Raw genomic sequence first — 21,368 nt, forward strand, 5'->3', positions numbered from 1 at the left:
TCATTCTCTGCTCGATTTTGAACCCTTCATGCAGCCAAAATAGCACATCCACACACAAGAGGACAAATAGGCTTCAGGAAGAAGCCTTGCAGAAATAACGCCCCTCCCCCCAAATGAAAGCTTTGAGGGGCAAAGCAACAACTCAAAAATAGCTATAGAGGATTGAGCATGCTCAGTGGGCTGATTCACTATTGGGAAATGGGGGTTGGCAGCAAACCAGGGTGGGGAGGATGGAATGGAGTGTCCTGGAAGGGGGCCTGTCTGCCTTGAACCCTAAACTTTGTGCTCCAGCTCCTGTTTCCTAGAGCCTGTGGCTGATTTGTCTTTTTAGTATGTTTGGATGCTCTGCTGAGAGCTACTTTCAATGTTTTATTTTTTAGAAGGGTGGGATACACACCCAAATTAAACAAAAGCAAATTATCAGGTGAGAGGTGGCTCTTGGCAGCTCTCATCGAAAGTCAGAGGAAACCATGTCCCTCCCAGTGCTGTGCAAAGCAGAAGCCAGATGAATAAAGTCTTCTTTACTACAAGAGGGAATGAATATAGGTAGCTCTGAAAGCTTGGAGGCACATCAAATGCTGCCTGCCTGGCTCTCATTGCAGGCAGTCAATGGCAACAAGGATCAGCCTGAGTGCTGAAGGTCAAGTTAGTGATGCTGGCGGCAGGATGAGTGTGCAAAAGGAAGGAGAGGTGATGCAAGGACAGAGAAGGAGCCCACTGCTCAGGAGGCTGCCAGATCCCTGCAACTAATCCCCTTTCAGCCACGCTTTGCGGAGGTTAGTGGAATTCGCCCTGCTCAGTGCTGGCCCAGGTCACAAAACAATGCCACGCACACAAAGGCAAGCGGTGTTGACCCTGAGATCTCAAGAGAGATGGAATCCAAAGATAAACCCAACTCCTTTGTTAGCCTCGCTAGGAATAATAGACGACTCAAATAAACATTTATCTCATCAGGAGATGTTGACATATTCACTGGTAGAAGCTTGTCTAGAAATAGCTAGATGTTGGCCTTCTGCACCAGGGCTGTCAATTGACTCGCAGGATGCTCAGGTGTGGCCTGCTGCTCTGGCCTGGAAACTGACCTTCCAGGTTAGCCAGAGGCAAAATGAGTTCTGTATCCTTTGACACCACCTGGCACCCATTCAAATCCCACAGGGGAAGCGACAATCACTTGAGACAACTTCCCCAGACTCACAGAAACATCTGGTGAGACCCAATGGCCTAGAGTCTTGTTTTAAGCAACGGCTCCAACTTTAGGATGCTCTTATGCCCTTTTCCCCAAAATGACAGGCTGGCTGCTATTGTCTATTGTATTTTAAGCTATGTTTGTTACATGTGAAAAAGCAAATATTTATACTGTATATAAAAAGAGCTTCAGGTGCTCCAGTGCATGGCCGCAGAAAAGGGGCACGCTCCTTTAATGGTACATGGACAAGAGACCTGGAGCAGGATAACACATGCAGCTGGAATTCTGGGACACAAAAGTCCTTCAAAATATTCAATCTTCTATATGCAATCTTATGTTGCACCTGCTGGCATTTAGGGACTAGAAATGTGTTATGTCTGCTTTTCTATAATGTACCTGGCAGATATCTCAACACATCCCTTGGATGTGAAGATGCTCAGAACGGCAAGATTGATAGATGCCAGACAAGACTTTAGAACATGGGGTGGGAATCTTTGGCCTGCCAAAGGGTTGCAGGACTACGATTGCCATCAACCCTGACCTTTAGCCTCGCCAGCTTCTGGGGCTGATGGAAGCCGGAGTCCAACTTCAGTTTCAGGCCCCATCTGCACTAAATGTTTAAAGCAGTATCACACCACTTGAAACAGTCATGACTTCTGCCAAATAATCCTGGGAACTGTGGTTTGGGCAGGGTGCTGAGAGTTGTTCCCTAGGAGAGTCCTCACAGAAGTTAACAGGTGATTGGTCTCTCCGTGGACCCCTGGGAACTGCGGCTCTTTGAGGTAATAATTGTCTCCTGTCAACTCCGTCTATGTGTGCCAACCTAACCTACCTTCCAGGGCTGTTGTGAAGTTAAAGAAGGGTAGCACACATCCATATGCACCTCTCCGAAACCGATGAAAGAAGGGTGGAGTACAAGCTATGGGAATAACAATAATGGCAGATTAATTCAAGCTTGACTCCTTTCCCTCACCATTACCCACTAAACTTAAGCTCTAAATGCAGTGAATGAAAGAGAGGCTGGGAGACGAGTTCTTAATTAATGTGTCAAGCTAAGGCTCTGATCTGTTTTTCTGCATGTCAAAACACAGGAATCAAGAGTGTCAGAGCCGAGCAAGGGCTCCGCTGGAGGGCAGATGGATATTAAACATGATACCTGGTGGCAACTTCTACCCCCCCCCCGCCAACCACCCCCTCCCACCCCCTCCCATTAAAGGAAAACGCATTCCCGTTTCCAACCAAAAGAACTTTTATATTTAAAACAAACACTCTGTGTGGCTGATTAGACATTTGGAATATTTCCTCTGCGAACATTCCGTACCCAGACACTTTTCCACCCTGAGGGAAGTTTACTCAATTTAAGACAGACCTTTTGTCAGCTCAGGAGAACTGAAAAACACTTTTGTTCTTCAACCTGGCTCCCTATGAAAAGATCAATGTGCCTGAGACGTGCCCAAAAAAGATCTCATCCTAGCCAGGTGGTGCCAAAAGCATGGCAGTGTGGCAAGGAGTCAACTCTAGCCTGGCCTGTTCAACTTGGCCTATGTACCCCCAGACTGGATTGCTGCAATGTGCTCCATGCAGGACTGCCCTTGGAGACAACTTGGAAACTTCAGTTTCTCCAAAATGCAGCAGCCAGATTACTGGTTGGGGTTCCATTCAGATCTCTTATGACCACCCTGCTTTAAAAACAGCTACACTGCTTGGCACCTTATTTCCAGGCCCAATTCAAAGGGTTCTCATTGGCGTTTACAGCTCTAAACGACTCAGTCCCCGAGCCCCCCCCCCCCCCCGGGTAGTCCCTGCACTCACAGAGGTCTTCAAGGGGGAGGGGAGGGGAGGGGGGAGGTGAAGCACAGAGGTGGTGATGGAAGTTAAGATGATGACTTGGCCGCAAGAGGAAGGCGACTCAGCTCCAAAAACCTCATGAGCTTGAAGAGAACAACTGCTGGACTATGGCAGCTAAGCAAAACAGGAGAGAGATTATGGCCATTTTAAGGCTCGATAAATTAGCCTCCAGGGAAGCAAGCCATCCCAGGCAGCAGTTCCAGAGTGAGCAAGAGCCAGCCGGAAAAACATTTTCCACCCTGCAGGAAATTCCATGATTTCGACATTTGTTTATGACCTGAACTGTAATGAAAAGCCAAACCAGCCCCCCCCCCCCCCGCGACAAGGAGGCTTTGCATTCCTGCCCCCAGCCCAGAGATTTAGGAAAGCCTCTGTGGATATCGAGCAGCAGGAGAAACCACAGCTCAGCGGAAGACCTGCATGTTCCTCATCACTCCAGCAGTTATTATTCAATGGATTTAAGGCGGCTTACAATAATTTTACAAACGTCATTAGAAAATGCAAAGTAGTAAAAACCGACTAGTTAAAAAATAGCTAAAGTACAATAAAACACACTCAGAACCATTCTTCACCTGCTGGCAGAAGGATAACTGAGAGGAAGCCGGTCTGATCTCTCTGGGGAGAGAATTCCACAATAAGTGGGGAGGTCACAGAAGTGGCTCCCTCTCAGGTCACCACCAGCCCCACCTCTGATGTGGACGGGACTGAGAGAAGGTGCTCACCTGAGGAGCGCAGCGCCTGGGAAGGTACATAAAGGAAGAGGCCCTATTCCTGGGCCCAAGCTGTATATGGCTTTGTATGTCATAAAACCAGCCCTCTGAATTGCAACTGCATGAAGGAGGTCCAGGGGTCCCTGGCATCTCTCATTAAAGGGCTCCAGGGGAGGGGAAGACGCCGTCCCTCGCAGAGCCACAATTCCCAAACTGCAGCTCCCATAATTACTTGGGGGAGGGGAGCCATGGTTGTTTAAAGTGGCAGAGTGTGAATGTAGCCTTAGTTTACTTCACCCCCCTTGACTCCCCCCCCCCCATGTGAGACAGAAGGGACCCAGACCACATCACACCGCACATTTAAAGTACTATGCTAACACAGTCATGGCTTCTCCTAAAGAATTCTGGGAATTGTAGCGTACTAAGGGTGCTAAGAGTTGTTTTCCTGAGAAGAGGGGCTGCCTGTTAAAGGGCTCTGGGAATTGCAGCCTGGGGGAAGGAATAGCAGTCTCCTAACAAGTCTCAGCACACTTCACAAACTACAGCTCCAGAAATTATTTGGGAGGAGTCATGCCTGTTTGAAAGCGGTATCACAGTGCTTTAAGCCAGGGTGGATTTGATTTAAATCAAATCGATTTAAATCATGATTTAAATCACTAGTCAGTAAGATTTGATTTAAATCATTTTTTTACAGAAAGACTCATTCTTGCTGGTATAATCTTAATATTTACAACCAGATGAAGGTTTCATTTTTGGAATAAAAACTTTTCAGAAAAGTTTTTACAGATATATCAAAAATTACTGATTTGGTTATGCATAGAAATACATAGACAGATAATTATGAAATTTTTGTGAGGTTTAATAAGTTAACTGTTTATATTTGGACAACATTGCATCTGTACTTCATTGGAGGAGAAAAATAACCATTAGTAACAATTTAAACCATTTATTTAACCAAAACTATAACATTATAGCATATGTATCCAAGTTTGTTAACCAATGTGCTTAAACGATTTAAAAAAATAAATAAATCTTATAATGAGTTTTAGCACATATGAAAAACTTAAAACAAATCTTTATCTCCTGATGAATAGCCTTTGGACTATAATATAATTTAAACAGAAAACTCTCTTTAGAAATATTTTTCCTTCAAAAGCATTTTATTTTAAAAATCTGATTTAAATAAAAAAATAATCTGATTTTATATTTAAAAAATCATTGATTTTTATCCACCCTGCTTTAAACATAAAGTGACAAGCTGCCATGGCTCCTGCCTTGCTGAGGCGACTTCGGTCTTTGAAAGACATTAGCTGCCCCTGAACATGTTTTTACGAAAGCATGAAAATGAGCGGCCTTGCGCTGTTTTGCAGAGAGCACTAGAATCACAGAACTGTAGAGTCTTAGAGTTGAAAGGGACCCCAGGGTCATCTAGTCCGCCCCCCTGCAATGCTTGCTTGCTTGTTTTCTTGTTCTTCTATAAATACTCTCTGTCCTTGAAAATGCAAGTCAAGAGCTGAGGGGGGCATAATACCTTTGGGGAAAACACACCCTCAGAGATTTTTCTCAACCTCAATTCTCTACCATTGTCTGTTTTAATTACATGCCTCAGAGTTTCTAAACGAAATCCAATTATTGGTAAAAACCCTAGGAGTCACAAAGCAGCCTCAGCAATGATATACTGACCTATTTTTACATTTTGCAATCCTGGACATTCAGCATTGCACCTCCTTGTTAATTGCATTTTAAATGTTTTGCATTTTTAAATGTTTTGCCCAAGAACTTTAATTCTTTAAGACTTGCAATACTTTCCTGTATTAAAAAGGAGATTTGCATTAGCAAAGACCCTAAAAATGAAGGAAGGTGTGTAGGTGTACGGGTGGGGTGTGTGTGTGTGTGTGTGTGAGAGAGAGAGAGAGAGAGAGAAGAGACATAAAGCAGTTTCACTGAATTGGTCCCATTATCTATAAAACAAGATACAGTGGTGCCCCGCAAGACGAAATTAATTCGTTCTGCGAGTTTTTTCGTTCTACGAGTTTTTTCGTCTTGCGAAGCACCAATGCGTATTGACGGTTTCATCTTGCGAGTTTTTCGTCTTCCGAGGCATTCGTCTTGCGGGGCACCACTGTACTGATGAGTTTCCATTGGCATATAGAAAAAAAAATGGATGCACACAAACCTTTCTGCCAGCCCAAACTCTACTGCTCCATTTTTCCCAGCAGTGCACAAACGGTCAGAAATGTAGGTGGGCCTGATCCACCAATGTAGGTGGGCCTGATCGCTCTCCAGGCTTCCAAGGTAGCCGCCTGCAGCCCCCGGAGCACAGTGGGAACTCCCGCTGCACTCCGGAGGCTTTGGGTTGCCTTTACTGAAGGCGAAGGCAATGTGGGGAGAGGGAGAGCTGCGCAGCGCCCCTTCAGCGAAGCGGGAGGAGAAATGAAAGGGGCTCCGTTTCTCCTGCTGCTTCGCTGAAGGGGCGCTGCGCAAAGAGGGGGAGTTTTTTTTTTCTTGTTTTCCCCCTCTAAAACAAGGTGTCCTATAGTGTGAAAAATACGGTACACATTTCACCACTGGCTTGAGGGAGGTCTCAGTATGATTGTTACCAATTCTGGATTTTTAAAAATTAATTAAGCCATTTATCTGGTGGAAGTAATAATGATATATACATATATCTCACTAAACCTGTTTTCTCTGGTGTGTGTATATATGTTAAGAAATGGAAAGAGACAGATTCAAAGCAGACTTAATTAAGCCAAGCTGCCCAGCCCCTGTTGAAGGATGGCTTGATCAAACTGAGCACTGGATTACTTGTACAGTTTTATTGCAGGATGTACCGGTAAGACTTTGGGGGAGAAAAGAGCCTTGTAAAAAATAAGAAAACAGGGATAATGTTCTGAAAAATGGCCAGGCTGAGTCGGGAAGGGGGCGGGGGAGAGTTTTCTGACCTTAGCATTTTTCTATCAGCTCATTCTGTTATCTCTTCCTCCCTGAAATGCAGACCTCTCCTTATCAGATGAAAACTAAACATTTGTTTTTCACCAAGCTCTTTGGAAAGGACACTTATGACATTACTAAGAGGGGATAATAATGGGGGTGGGGAAGCTTCTCTCTGTACACTGGAAATTCCTTGTTGGAAGGGGGTTTGGAAACAATATTGAACAGGTGGACCAAGCATCACTGCTGAACATCCACCTCTCCAGAGTCAGGGTCTTCAGGTGTCCTCATTTGACCTGCGAGGGGTGGGTCGGTGGGGTTACTGTTTTGTTCTGGTTTTTATTACGCATTTTGTGTTTTCATCTTTTCTCCTCAATTATTACTTTTGAGTAGCATTATAATTATTGATTTTTATGCATCAGGTTTAAGGTGCATACGAGTAAAACACGCAGAGCAATATTAATAGCAAACAAAACAAACAAGTGCAGGACAATCAAATTTTAAATCAGTGACAGGGAGGTTTTGTAGCTTGCATTTTGATCTTATGAACTGCTCTGAGATCTACTGACGAAGGCCGGTATGCAAATTTAATAAATAAAAATAAACGAAGGAATAAAATTTTGGCCCAACCAGTCCCACCTGCCCTTACACCAGACATCAAGCAAAGCTGTGCCTGGTCTGAAAAAGGTGTTGCGAGTTGAGCAGCAGCAATTGCGAAGCCCAGAGCCACACAGGTTGTTTCAAAGACCAGGTGATCAGTTGATCAATAGTGCTTGCACATTATAATTATGATTACAGTGGTGCCCCGCAAGACGAATGCCTCGGAAGACGAAAAACTCGCAAGACAAAAGAGTTTTTCGTTTTCTGAGATGCTTCGCAAGACGGATTTCCCTATGGGCTTGCTTCGCAAGATGAAACGTCTTGCGCCTTTTTTTTTTTAAACCGCCAATGCATTCCTATGGGAAACAGTCAATACGCATTGGTGCTTCGCAAGACGAAAAAACTTGTAGAACGAAAAAACTCGCAGAACGAATTAATTTCGTCTTGCGGGGCACCACTGTAATTTGATTTCTTTCCATTTGAAATACAGTATTTAAAAAAACAGTTTAAAACAAATTACAGTCACAAATTACAGTGTGTGGGTCCACCCCCCAAAAAAGTATCACGGGTATTGTTAGAAGGTAAAGAGGTATGTATTCAGCATATAACAGCACTGGGCGCTGCACAGTGCTGGGAAAAGCAGTTATCAAATTTCCTAGTTTCCGAGAACATTTTCTCGGAACGTCAACTCAGTAACCCTAGGAAAGTGGGCACAGATCCCCACCATACTGCAAAAAATAATAATCCTGGCTCATCCTGTTGGAAAGAGTTCTGGCTGTTTATTTGCAAAGTTAAGGGGGACAGGTCTCTGCCCCAAGGAGTTGCCATCAAAAACCCAGCACAGGGGAGGGAGCAGAAGAAAGGAATATTTTAAGGGTGAACACTCAGTTTGTTAAGGGGCTGCCATAGGCCATACCTTATGTCCCAACCTCTACCGTAGCTGCACACGGAGAACGGAGATTAGTAAAGATCCCTTTCAGAAAAGCTTGTCTGTTTTCCCCAGTCGTCATAAGAACTTCAGGATTCTCCAGGATGCAATTCCAAAACTCCTGTGTTAGCAACATCACAGTCCTTAAGACTGCAAGGGCCACCTGTTATTTCCACACTCCACACAGGACACAACACAACACAACACAACACAACACAACACAACACAACACAACACAACACATGCTCCTTATTTCCCACTGCCCAAAGTCCAAACAGTAATTGATTGACTGATTGATAAATAATAAACCCTGATATTGTAACCTCAAAGACAGAGAGGGAGAGACAGAGAGACATTTATTTCAGCATATTAAGAGGTTGGAGTCTTTACCTGCTGCAGCCTCCGTGGCCTAATGCAAGTCTCAAGCCATAAAAATAAGGAGACAGAGCAAGACGATAACATCTTGGTACCAATGGAGAATTATATTTGTTCCTGAACAATTTCTCCAGTATACTAAAACACAATTCTCTCTTACACAATGCCTGTCTTGTGCAGCTGCCAAGGTCACCCAGACCTTGCAAACACGGAAAACACGGTGGCGCAAGTTTTAACATGCAGATGCAATTACACGTATTCCCCCCCCCCCCGTGTTTTCTCCAGTTTGAATCCCCAACCGCCTGCAACACCCTCTCCCCAAAATACCTTATGCTGCATGACATGTGCTCACTCTGTTCCGTACTTGCATTAATGTGGCGTTCAGGGGAGAGGGAGAGAGAAATGCGATTTTCAGAAGGCAACATGGCATTTCAAGAGTCATCTGCGCAGAAATCTAAAGTCCCAGGGAGCTCAGAGGGCACTGTCATTTCACAAATGATCTCAAATGGGTCTCATGACATTTAAGGCATTCAGACAGTCTGGGTCTTGATGATTTCCAGAACGGTCACTCCCCAGTACTTAAGACATTCTGATACAGTTCTGCTCCAGATTCCAAACTCCAGGGAAGTTAAGGTAGTCTCCCTGAGAAGTGGTGACTTCTTGGTGGCCACCCCAAAAGTCTGGAATTCTTTCCTGAGAGAGATGCATGCAGCTTCCTCTCTGTTGGCTGTGATTTTTATATTTATAAACCACCATTAGTATGGACAATGCTTTATAGCAGGAAGGGGAACCTGGTGCCGGGAGGACGTACGCAGCCGTCCTGGCCTGTCTGGCCTGTCTGTCTCCCCAGGCCACACACCCCTCGCTGGCACTGCTCTGTACCCTCCTCAAGTGCTTCTGCCTGGCTGGAATGTGTCCCTGAACTCTGACAATATAATAATAATAATAATAATAATAATAATAATAATAATAATAATAATAATAATGCCTCTTGCTTGGATGGGGGACAGAGAGGTCGGCTGTCTGAGCAGATTAACACAGGGAAGGACTTTGGTAGCATCCTGCCCCGAGTGAGGGTGCCGTTTGTGCATTCCCCTTTGCCTTAGGGGAATCTCCTTCCTTAAGAGTCCCCACCTGATAAATATTTATTATTTTCACAATAATTCCTTTCGGTACATTTGCTTTTTCATGGCTTTTCTTAGTAGGTACGCCTGTACAAAGGTAGTATTTTTATCATCATCATTTTGCATCCTTCACCTCATTGACCGCACCGGGGCTGGATTATCGTTTGTTGCCCCACCCCACTTTGGGTTTCTGGCTCTGCCTGCTAATGACACGTGGCCCTTGGGAATGCCTAAAGGAAATGGGACGTTTGGGCTGAACAGAGCTCCCCACCCCTGATTCGTAGGGCAAAGACTTCACTTTTCAGAAACAGCCCTGTTGTTTTGTGTGCCCTCCACATTTCATTTCATTTGACATTGAGGCAAAAGGCTCTGTTGCTCGACGATGGCTTCTTCCTGGAGGCACCACACTTACTTTCCTCCTAGCAAAGGTCAGAGGCAGTCCTGAACCCAGGACTTTGCAAGCAGAACATCATGCTGAGTCAGAGCCTTGGTCTATCTAGCTCAGCATTCTCTACACTGACTGGCAGCAATGGCCTGGGTTTCAGGCAAGTGTTTCTCCCAGCCCCACCAGGAGATGCCTTTGGGGACTGAACCCGGGGCTTCTCTATGCTCTACCAGACCATCTTTCCCCCAAGAAAGTGCTATCTAGCAATATCTCCATGGCTAATCACCCATGTTGGACCCCTCCTTCATGCTTGCTTGTTTAAAAAAGCGTCACTGGAGGTTTTTAAGCCAAGGTCGGATGGCCACCTGCCATAGATGCTTCAGCTGAGATTCCTGCATTGCAGGGGGCTGGACTAGATTACCCCTGGGGACCCTTCCAACTCTAAGATTCTATTATCTCTTTTCTGTTAGTCGCCCCAACTTTAGAAAGGCCTGTGGGAGCACCTACACTCTGGAACTATGCTTGCATTGGTGTGCGTTGCCTGGCTAATTCTATTCCAGATGAAGAAAAGCTAATAAAAACAGAACAAAACTTTCCTCTTTAAAAACCTTTAAAACCCCCAATTATGTCGCTGGGGCTGGCTTCTCCCCCTTGCTATTCCAGCTAGCTGCCTGCCTCACTTAGACGATGGGCTGCATTTGTAATCTGATTTTATCTGCCATCAATGATTTGTTGATCTCTTTCGGCGCCTGCTGCTAATCAGGCAGTTGAATGCATGCATAAATATAGGAACAAGCATGTTGTTATTAAAAACTGTTTTCACACAGAGCAAAAGAGTAATACAATAATTATCGGGGTGGGGAGAGCAGGAAGTCGGCCTTTGGCATTTGGGGGGAAACCTGCCCTGCACCTGCCTGCAATAAATAGGCATGGATGTTTAATATGTTGCACACTAAATGCCCCACAGCGCACAACAGAGGCAACTTATTTCTGTTGAGGGCCACTTTTCCTCTGGGGTGATATGATGGGAGCCACATTTTGGCAGTGGGCAGAGTTGGTACTGAGACAAAAATTAGATTATCCCATCTGGAATAAAGACTGTCCTGTTTCAATCAGAATTCCCAATCCTGGGAAGGCCTACTGAGAAGCAAGCCCCATTGGGTTGGATAGGGTCCTTCTCAAATAATAATACAAAGCTGCTGCCCGACCCCACATTAGACAAACATGATGGGCGGACACAGAACAGTTTGTGATCATGGAAGACTACAGCACATTCACAACCTAAAATAAGGCTGGGGCTGCAGGATGTCCACCCATACTTTATTCATTTATTTTTATCAGTTTATTTCAGGATCGCTACTTCACCTTTCCATTCCAACAAGGAGCACTTGGCGAGGTGTACTATATCTTCAAGGCAAGGGAAGTTACACTAAAAACCATAATAACCCCCCCCCCCAAACCGCAACCAACAACACATGACGTGAGAAAAGAGAAATGTGGTTTCAGGTATGCTGCTGGGTTATCTGATATCAAAAGGGCTTCTCGAAGGACATTACATAATAGGCTATCCTGAATTCAAAGTTTAGAATTGGGGGATGGAGAACCCCTGGCCAGCCCACAGGCCAGATTTGGCATAGCAAGCAAGCTGGCTAGCTAATTTGGCTCATGACCTGCACTCGGCTGACATGAGGGGTGGGACAGGCAAAGTTTGCACAGCTGCCAAGGAACGATCGTGCACGTGCACATTCAGCACTGTTTAAAATTTGCCACCCGGTGAAAGATGGCTGCTTTGGGGAGGGGCCAGATTGACTAGCAAGCTCCAATTTGAGTCTTGCAAAATAATCTGTACCTTGTTCAGCTTCACACAGACACACACCCAGTTGTCCTTGAACTCTGGCAATGCCTCCCACCTGCCCGGATGGAGGTTAGAAAGGACTCTCTCTGTGTGTATGTAGAAAGTTGCCTACTGCACAAAGGTAACAACCGCATCCATTGCCCTGCGTCTGGCCTCCTTCTCTGCTGGCATGTGGTCCTTGGAAGGTAATGTGGTCCTCAGGATGAAAGGGCTTCTCTGCCTCTGAGGAAGAGTGTGGCAGTATTCTTATGCCCATACGGCAGAGGGGAAGACCAAGGCTATGGCACTTGCCGCCACCTCGTGTGCTTTAAGGCCAAGAAACAGGGATTTTTTGCTTCACAGCTCAGCCAACAATAGTGGTATCCAAGCAGCAGCCACAAAAGGGGGAAGGGTTGAATAGAGATGCCCTGTTCTCCTGGCATCCACATGCACCATGTGCTTCAGGCGCTCCATACCACAAGCAAAAGCCAGCTGCAAGGGTTTCCGAATGCTGACATTTCCAGGACAGACCAACAAAAGCACTTCTGCACACTGAGCTTAAACTACGGAACTCACTCCCCTAGGAGGCAGTGACGGGCACCTACTTGGATGGCAAATTCATGGACTATGAGCTCCTCAATGGCTACCAGCCACAAGGCTGTCTTCTCCCTCTAGGCTCCCAAAGGCAACATGCTTCTGAACCTTGGTTTGGTGGGAATCACAAGTGGGGGGAGAGACTGTTGTGCTCAGCCCTGCTTGTGGGCTCCCCCATTTGGGCACTTGGTTGGCCACTGGGAGAAGAGCATGCTGACCACGTGGGCCTCCTCTGGCCTGATCCTGCGATCCTCTATTGGGTTTCCCCAGCCCAGCTGAAGATGGAGGGGACTGAATCTGGCCCCTTCTGCATACAAAGGAAGTTCTCTACCACTGAGCTACAGTGGGTAGGATGTTGGGTAGGATCTTTCAAATGATGTAACCCTGAGAAGAAAGCGGGGGAAGTGTCAGCATAAAAAGTCGTTACTTTGGAAGGTGCCAATTAGAGCTGGAAGTCTCTAATGCACACAGGCAAAGAGAGGGAGAGACAGACAGATCCGTTTCTGACAACCCTACTAGTTCCTCAGAGCCAGCAGTTCTGCCATAGGATTTCTTTTGTCTGTGAATTGACCCAGACATTCAAATTTCAGCTTCGTCTTGGCAAAATCCAGGGGACTACCATGTTCTTTACACCCTTTGGCTGGATTTGCAGACAATGACCCGACCTTGATCTTTTACCAGAAGCTTAAACCTTCACCTTAAGGGCACAGCACACGCACTGGCCTGAATGTCTCCGACTGTCCGATTTCTTTTCTGCCTTCAACAGCAGCTTCAACTGTGAAAATAACCCAGCCAAGCCTTTGCTGCCACACAGGTGAGCTTCTGTGAAAGTGGACCAAAGCAGGAGCAAATCAGAAAAGAAAGGAAGTTGTCAATCCTCCTGTAGGTTGAGACTAAACAAAAATTAGCATTTACAGTGGTACCTTGGATTAAGTACTTAATTTGTTCTGGAGGTCTGTTCTTAACCTGAAGCACCACTTTAGCTAATGGGGCCTACCGCTGCTGCCCCGCCGCCAGAGCACGATTTCTGTTCTCATCCTGAAGCAAAGTTCTTAACCTGAAGCACTATTTCTGGGTTAGCGGAGTCTGTAACCTGAAGCATATGTAACCTGAAGTGTATGTAACCTGAGGTACCACTGTATTTTATGTGGAAGATTAGGTCAGTTCCAGGAGGAAAGGTCTGGCAATGGCTACTAGTCATAGCAGCTAAATGGAGTCTACAGGCTTAAGGCAGTCTACCCTGGACACCAAATGCTGCAGGTGTGAAGACAGAGGGGTCTTCACACCCTACTTATGGGCTTCTGTGAGGAGCCTCCCAGGGCACTCTGTGTGAGAAGGAGGGTGCTGGACCTGGTTGGCCCACCTTGGCATACCTGAGCAGTGTTCGAAATTCAGCAGGCACCTTGTTATCAACCACTTGCGAACAAGTGAAGATGCCAGGTGCCAGGATAGAGCCTGATGACTCCACCATCTGGAGCTGCATGCCTGGGGATCCTTGGATATTGACTGCTTTCACACACTAGCAGCACATCCTGTTGAATTCTATCTGTTATATTTTATCTGTGCAATCAGCATGAATTTCAGGAACCAAACAGTTGAAAAATATGACTTTCGAGCTGTCCGGCCGCAAAATGGCAACTAGGCATTCCCTTTTGGCGACTGCAACCCTGGTTTAAGGAGCTGTTTGGCACCTGGCTTATACACCTGAGCTTCTAACAGTGCTGAGCAGGGTTATCCTAACAAGGGAATTGGAAACAGATTTCAGCTAAACAGTAGGGGAAACTTCCTAATAGTATTGGGTGTTTGAGAGTGGAACAGGCCACCTTAGGATTATCCTTATTTATTAGTTTTTTTGGGTAGCGGGGGAAATGGGACTCTTCTTTGCTGGAGGGATCTAAGCAGGGGCTAATTTCACTCTGCACTGGACCTTTAGTCTGGCATCATACAACCTCTGGAACTCCCTGCTGTTAAATATCAGAGGGGCAACATCTCTATCAGTTTTTGGGCACCAAGAAAAAACCCTTCCTCCCCAACACAAGCCTTGGTAGTGTGTATCTTATCGCAAATATCTAGGTAACCAGCTTTATCATTTTTTCTTGTGAATGTAACATCCCACAACACCATTAGTTTGGTTCAGTTTAGCTGTTATGTATCTCACAAACTTCTATTTTGCTCTTTGGGTCATATGGATAAAATTTAATAAAAACATTTAAAAAGCAAAGCCTTGTGAATCTTTATCACACTCTGCATCTGCAGCAGGACAATTTTTAACTGGTTTTATCTGTGGAATTGGTTTTAATGATATTGCATTTTATATTGAATTGCTTATAAATCTTTTACATGGGGAGCTGTACTTATTTGTTTTATAATTGTGCATTTTTAAAATCGTTGCAACCCACCCTGGGTGAAGGGTGAGTAAGAAATCAAATCAAATGAATGAAATGGATAGCAAATGGCCTTTCCCCCCAATAGGCAGAAGGTCCACGCAACAGCTGCAAAGCAGGCAGAAATTCAACAGGAAAAGCTTGTCACGGGAAATGGTTCTCCTGCTCAATTTGCAGGGAAAGGAGGCAGGTTTCCTCCTAACACTCACCAACAACCCATTTGGGACTTGGGCCACCTTCACAGCATGCATTTAAAACACTATTTTAAACAGCTGTGGCTCCCCCCCCCCCCAAGAATCCTTGGAGCTGCAGTCTGAAAGGGGTGCTGGGAGTTATTAGGAGACCTCTCCGTTCCTCCTCACAGAGCCACAATTCCCAGAGTTCCCTGGGAATAGGGACTGATTCTTAAACCACTCTGGGTTTAGCACAGTGGGAATAGAGGACACGCCTTCTGTTCAGATCCTCAAGAAGGAGCACACATAAAATAAATTAAAGCAAAACATTTTTCTGATATGAACTTATTTTGGAAAGAATGCTTCCGTTTCCTTTTCAACAGGAACTGGTTTAAGGAGGGGCGAGGGGAAGACCAGCTGTTTGCACAAATATAACCCTTTTGCTTTTTAATGTCTTTGCACAAACAAAAACATTGGAGGGCTGCTTGTTGAAGTTTTGCTTAATACTCCTCTCCCCCCTGTGTCACATGTCAGGCACAGTTCACACCATGCCTCAGTACTCTTAAGGCAGAGCGCCCTGTGAGGAATCGGAAACTGGTTTGCTCCAACCAAGGACAGGGGCTTGGGTTTCTTACAAAGCACTTGATCTGCCCTGTCGCCCAAGGTGAGAAGGCAGGATCTCATTCATTACAGCCTCTGTTTCTGCAGGGATGGATTTCTAAATCACAATGCCCCTTTCCCCAGGGAGCTGGCGGACTTGGTGCACGGCCAGATCTTAAGACTGCACAGAGGCAGCCCAAGGTCCCCAAACTTGACATCACGAAGTTAACTTCTGTCCCCTAATCTGCAGGATCCTTTAACTCAATCCTTTGCAACGCTGTAGAAGTAACGCTAATATTATCGAGTTAAGATCTATTTGTCACAACACTGCTAGCATAAATAAATTGGAGGGGAAATTGAACTGTTAAGCACCAACTTGAAAGAAGTGAAAGACGAGGTAACCACGCATGATACAAGCTTGGCACAGCTGGAGACTGTTAGAGTGGCAGACTTGGAATGGTTACAGTACGAAAATGCTAATGTGATCGCCTTTCTTCAGCTGAAGGAGAAAGAATCATATTTGAAATTGAGGGGGGGGGCTTATATGGAAGAAGAAAAACTCAGAGAGTATTTGATAGGATACTTTGTGGAATGCTGGGATCTGAAAAAAGAGGAACTGGAAGCTTGGGTAGAGAAAGCATTTAGATTTGGCCCCCAAAAGGAGACTAAAATAACTTATGACTGTATTGTGGTTTTTAAGACCAAGGAACAAAGGGACATTATTTTGGGACACCACTATAAAAAAGGTCTCAAAATCCAGGACAGAGCAGTAGTGCTCTTTAAAGAGATCCCACGTCAATTTTTGAACCTGAGATCCCAATACAAGGACCTGACAGACATTCTGAGGAGAAAGAACATCTTTTTCAGGTGGGAATTTCCAGAGAGCCTATCCCTCAAATTTGAAGGAAGAAAGCAAAAAATAAAGACTGTGGGAGAAAAGGACAGATTCTTGCAAAAGCACTTGGTAGAACTTGGATTACAAAGCTCACAGCCGCTGGGGGCGGAAGCAGCTTCCCCCTAAGTGGACAATATGGCGTTGAGAATTTATTCATGGAATATAAATGGATTGAACTCACCCCAGAAAAGAAGAATTTCTTTTCACATTTTGGGAAAACAGAATTTGGATATAATTTGTTTACAGGAAACTCACATTACAAGACTACATAGAAAAATATTAATAAATAAAAGATTGGGACTAGAATTTATCTCTTCTGACAAAGTTAAAAAAAGAGGAGTGGTTTTCTACATTAAGGAAAAATGGAATCCAAAATTGGCTTTTAAAGATGAGGAAGGAAGACACAAGGCAAAAAGTATTTGCTACAGTGGTACCTCAGGTTACATATGCTTCAGGTTACATACGCTTCAGGTTACAGACTCTGCTAACCCAGACACTTTGCTTCAGGATGAGAACAGAAATCGTGCTCCAGCGGCGCGGCGGCAGCAGGAGGCTCCATTAGCTAAAGTGGTGCTTCAGGTTAAGAACAGTTTCAGGTTAAGAATGGACATCCGGAACGAATTAAATTCTTAACCTGAGGTACCACTGTATTGGGAATCTATGCACCTAATGATGGCAAAATGGAATTTTTTAAGAATTTGGAAACAAGCCTCATGGATTACATGGATTACAAATTAATATGGATGGGGGATCCCATATGGATGGGAGTTGTATCTACCTTGATGGACACGACTCAAAGATCAAACATATTGAACTCTGGCAGATTACCTAAAACTTTTTTTGATTTAACAGATAAATTTGACTTGTCAGATATATGGAGAATTAAAAATCCAATGGAAAAAGATTTCACTTTTTTTCTCAGATGCAAACCAAGTATTTTCGAGAAAAGACTATTTATGGATATCCAGAGACTTAATTCCTAAAGTATCTAAAATAGAAAATTTGCCCTAAAACTTGCTCTGACCACAATGCAGTTTCTATGGACTTGAAAATGTTTGTATAGGGTTCCTTCAGATGGAGAATGAATGATGATTTGTTGAGAAGTACTGTAATTGTGAATAAAGCCCAAAAAACCCTAAAGGATTATTTTGAACTTAATATGAACCAAGGAATGGAAACAAGGGTTATTTGGGAGGCCAGCAAAGCTGTAATGAGAGGGTTTCTGATACAACAAAATTCAATTAGGTGAAAGTCACAAAATGACAGAAAAGATAAAATCATGGAACAACTAAAAGACAAAGAGAAGCTCAGAGGAAACCCAAAGAACTTGCAGATTCAAAAAGAAATTAAAGCTTTACAGGTCCAATATTCACAGTTAGTAAACCAAGAAATAGAATGGAAGTTAAAAAGGATGAGAAAAAGAAATTTTGAATCTGCTAATAAATGTGGGAAATTATTAGCCTGGCAACTAAAGAAGAGACAAAAGCAAAGTACTATCACAAACATTGTAACTGAAGAAAAATCTGTAGAGAACCCTGCAGACATAAGAAAATGTTTTTACAGGTATTATAAACAACTGTACCTCGGGTTAAGTACTTAATTTGTTCCGGAGGTCCGTACTTAACCTGAAACTGTTCTTAACCTGAAGCACCACTTTAGCTAATGGGGCCTCCTGCTGCTGCTGTGCCGCCGGAGCCCGATTTCTGTTCTCATTCTGAAGCAAAGTTCTTAGCCTGAAGCACTATTTCTGGGTTAGCGGAGTCTGTAACCTGAAGCGTTTGTAACCTGAAGCGTATGTAACCTGAGGTACCACTGTATAAAAAGGACAAAGAGGATTTGGTTAAAATTGAGCAATTTATCAAGATTAATGGTTTGCAGCAGATTCCAGAAGATAAAAAGATCCTACTAAAAGGATTAATAACAAGACAGGAAGTGGAACAGGCGATCAATTCAATGCAACTTGGCAAGGCATCAGGACCCGATGGTCTATCAGCAAAATATTACAAGACTCTGAAAGACTAGCTTATTCAACCCCTGGTAGAAGTACCGTATTTTTCGCCCCATAGGATGCACCGCCCTATAGGACGCACCTAGGGTTTTTTTTGGGGGGGGGGGAATAAAGAAAAAAAATTATTTTCCCCCTAGGCTTGGGGCTGGCGCGGGGGAAGCCCAAGCTTCCCCCGACCCCAGAACAGCCTGCTATCTGCAAGCCTAGGGAGCCGCGCCGGTCTCCCCAGGCTTGCAGAAAGCTGTGTGAAGCCCGGGCGCACTCTTCAGCGCGCACGAGGCTTCAGAATGCAGGCAGCTCTGCGCAACCTTTGGGAGCCCGTTGTGGCTTTCCGCCGGGCTCCCGAGGGTTGCGCAGAGCTGCGCGGAGCCCAGGAGGGCAGGTAGTATTGACACTACAAGACCCAGACCTCCGGTGCAGTTAAAGCACTGGAGCTGATCCAAGCGTTTGGACAAGTAACAGGATTTAGACTAAATAAGAGCAAAACCAAAGTATTAGAGAAAAATCTGGAAAATGGTGAAAGCAAATTATTACAAGAAAAGACGGGCCTAGATTTTGTGAAAAAAATTAAATATTTGGGGGTGAACCTGTCTGGGGAAAATCTGAACTTGTATAATTATGAGAAATTATGGAAGGAAATTAAGAGAGATTCAGAGATATGGTGAAGTTTAAAATTGTCATTAATGGGCCGGATTTCAGTGGTTAAGATGAATGTGCTGCCGAAGATGCTCTTTTTGTTTCAAGCCCTCCCAATCATAGATAATGCAAAATGTTTTAAAGATTGGCAGAAAGCTCTATCTAGATTTATCTGGCAGGGGGGAAAACCCAGAATTAAATAGAAGCTGCTTACAGATACTAAAGAAAGAGGCAGATTCTGCCTGCCAGATTAAAAAAATTATTTTGAAGCAGCAGCGCTCTGCTGGATTAAAGAGTGGATGCAATTAGAAGATACAGACACACTAGATTTGGAGGGGTTCGACAACGTGTTGTTATTTTTTTAATAAATAATTTTTATTAATTTACAACAAAAACAAAAACACACAATAATTTCACATCCAATTTTTCACAAAGTATTTCTTTTCTGGACTTCCTTCAGCTTTTCCGTAAATCATTCGTAGTCATTATTAATTTACGCATTTCTTAGGTTTGTATTGTCATTATTTGAACCTTTCTTTTTCTATTCCCTTTTAACAATACTTCTCACATTTCACAGTGCTTCTTTAAATCCCTCTAGTGTTATTTGTCCCTCACTTATACTTTCCAGATATTCCAAAATTTTTCCCCAGTCCTCGGTGAACTTTTGGTCTCTTAAGTATCTAATCTTCCCAGTCATTTTATCCAACTCAGCATAGTCTAACAGCTTCCTTCTCCATTCTTCCATTGTCGGTATTTCCTGTTGTTTCCATTTCTGAGCCAGTGACATCCTTGCAGCTGTCACTGCATACTGAAAAAATTTGCTATCTTTTCTCTTTATCTCATTTCCTAAAATTCCTAACAGAAAGACCTCTGGCTTCTTTATGAATGTATATTTTAGTATCTTCTTCAATTCATTATATATCATTTCCCAGAAGCCTTTCACTTTCTTACATTCCCACCACATATGGTAAAAAGAGCCTTCTTTCTCTTTACATTTCCAACACTTATTACATGTCTTATACATTTTCGCTAATTTTACCGGTGTTATGTACCATCTGTAAAACATTTTCATAACATTTTCTTTTGATGTCATACATGCTGTAAATTTTAAATTCTCCTTCCATAATCTTTCCCAGTCTTCAAATTGTATGTTATAACCAAAGTCTCTGGCCCAATGTATCATTACCGACTTAACTTCCTCATCCTTCAAATTCCATTCTAGCAACAACTTATACATTTTGGATAAAATTTTGAAATCATTATTTATTATTTCTGTCTGAAATATTGAATCCTTGTCTGCATAACCACATTCTTTAACATCTTTCCTAAACATTTCATTTATTTGAAAATAATGCAACCAGTCATATACATGTTCTTTAACCTGTTCATATGGTTTCATTTTCCATTTTCCTCCTTTAAATAACAATTGGCCATATGTAATCCAATTACCTCTCATATTGATTTTCCTTACACTCATAACTTCTAATGGAGATAACCAGTATGGTACTCTAGGTTCTAATAGTTTAATAATAATGGCGAAAGTGGGCATCCCTGTCTTGTTCCTTTTGAAATCTTTACCTCTTCTGTAATGACAATATTTATAATAAGTTTGGCTTTTTGTTCTGTGTAGATTGCCTTTATTCCATTGAAAAATTCTTTGCCGACATCCATGTACTCCAGATTTTTCAACATAAAGTCCCATGCTATATTGTCAAATGCCTTTTCTGCATCCACAAACATCATTATGGCTTGTTTCTCATTCCTGGCAGACAGATATTCCACAATATTGATTATATTCCTTATATTATCCTTCATCTGCCTGCCTGGAAGGAAACCCGCCTGATCTTTATGAATGATTTCTTGTAATATGCTTTTCATTCTTTTCGCAAGAATCCCTGCGAATATTTTGTAATCTGTGTTTAACAGTGAAATTGGCCTATAATTTTTAACTTGAGTTGAATCCGAATCCTGTTTTGGAATGAATGTGATGTATGCTTCTTTCCATGTTTCCGGAATGTCTCTTTCTCTTAAAATGTTGTTCATTACTTCTTTCAATGGCGTCATCAAAACAGATTTCATTTCTTTATAATAACTTGCGGTGAATCCATCTGGACCTGGAGCCTTTCCCCTCTTTAAATCCTTTATTGCTTCTTTTAT

General features: G+C 43.6%; 1 protein-coding gene across 6 annotated transcripts in view; it reads right to left on the bottom strand.

Moving 5' to 3' along the window:
• MBNL3 (muscleblind like splicing regulator 3) overlaps positions 1-21,368 on the bottom strand; it is a 123,253-nt gene that overhangs the window by 85,189 nt on the left and 16,696 nt on the right. The window lies entirely within an intron of this gene.

The sequence above is a fragment of the Podarcis tiliguerta genome, assembly GCF_965153285.1.
Source record: "Podarcis tiliguerta genome assembly, chromosome: Z".
In the NCBI taxonomy this organism is placed as follows: Eukaryota; Metazoa; Chordata; class Lepidosauria; order Squamata; family Lacertidae; genus Podarcis; species Podarcis tiliguerta.